The 1504-nt window shown below is 48.7% G+C and overlaps 1 pseudogene; it reads right to left on the reverse strand.

Annotated features, from left to right (window-relative positions):
* Nucleotides 1–491: 491 nt before the first annotated feature.
* Nucleotides 492–1148, reverse strand: LOC144146522 (large ribosomal subunit protein uL1 pseudogene; annotated as a pseudogene).
* Between the last annotated feature and the right edge of the window lie 356 nt (nt 1149–1504).

The following is a 1504-nucleotide window of genomic DNA, read 5'->3' on the forward strand; positions in this document are numbered from 1 at the left end:
TATGGGCTGCTATGGTCCGCCAATACAGGTGCTCAGCATCACACTCCTGCATAGGCTAACCACCAAAACGACGACAAGCTCGGCGCGCGTCCATTGTCTCTACTCTAGTGGATAAAGCGAGTAAAAAATAATAGATAACCAAGAATAGGGAAGCACTGGTTCCTCGCCGGCCGAGCACTACAATTAGCATTCATAATACTAAAACAGATTTCAAATGTGTTATTGTAAGCAGGCTGCGCGTGATCCGTGCCGCTTAAAAAGTCTGGAATATTAAGCATCCTAAATATGGAGGTACCTCTGCCGGACCACACTAAACATCAATTTATTGCTAAGCACAAACACAAAATAGAGCGCGTTGTAGAAAATCAACGCAGGTGTGTATAGCGCGAAGCTAAAGAACGTATTGTTTCTTAGTCGCTTACGACGTGAATTTGGGATATACAATAGGCGTACAAACACGCGGGAAAAGCGTTCGGGGACAGCCGGACCGCTCAACCGTGCAGTCGTTGCAGGGGCCCCATGGATGACTTGACCGATAACGAGCGGATGTTCTGCCAAGCGCCCTTCACCAGCGGAAGCAGATAGTTCAAAACGTTGAAGATGTTTTCCGTCAGCTCTTCCTTCGACATGCCAACATTGCCAACGGTGACACAGAGACACGCCACTCTCCGCATACGAAACGAGACAGTGGTCTTGAGCTCGTTGATCTTGGTAACCATGGACTCGTCGTGGGTTAGGAGCGCGGGCTCTTTTCCTGCAACATAGAGCACTCGGCGGAGGGGACCGGGTAGTTGGTTGAAAAGCGAGGGAGACGCAAGAAAGGCATCGTATGTCTTAACCAGCTTGTTAAGCCTGGTGCTGCTTCTACTAATCTCATCGATCTGGTCCTTGTTCAAGAAAGGCAAGTCAAAATCCTTGGCTTCGTCACAGTGCTGCTGGTCCCCAAAGATGCAGGCGCGGAACTTGGGCCTCGGGGCGTAGTGAACCTTGACTGGGCCGTAGAAGCGTCCGTCCTTCCGCGGGTCCCATTTCTTCAGCACAATCAGGAGTTGCACAGTCTCGACAAATTTGCGAGGCTTCCTTTTCGACGCTGCCACCACCGCAGCTATGGAGCTGAGAAGCTTCTCAGCATTGATGCGAGATTCCATGGCTTTTTAAAGTGCACAGGGGGTGGCACTTCTTGTTGGCACAAATTTAGGACACACTGTGGGGCTTGATCTCCGAGTAAGGTACGGAGAAGTCACCGGGTTTCAGCGGTTTCCTTCGTTATCTTCTGTTGTCTTGTGCAGTAACGGTGCATACCCATCCAACGGAATGAACCAAGGTAACACTGAAGTGAGAAACAATACGGGGAAATCTAAAAGAAGAAATGAAATGAATTAACAAAATGACAGTGATCTCTCGTCTTCCCCGCCTTCTGTTTCCCGAATATATTTATTTACGTACTTTTCACGACTGCCTTTTCCCCTCTTGGTTCGTTATCACTAGTTTTGATTTTCTTGTT

The sequence above is a fragment of the Haemaphysalis longicornis genome, unplaced genomic scaffold, assembly GCF_048455015.1.
Source record: "Haemaphysalis longicornis isolate Haplotype H1 unplaced genomic scaffold, Haemaphysalis longicornis Haplotype H1 scaffold_7, whole genome shotgun sequence".
Classification (NCBI taxonomy): Eukaryota; Metazoa; Arthropoda; class Arachnida; order Ixodida; family Ixodidae; genus Haemaphysalis; species Haemaphysalis longicornis.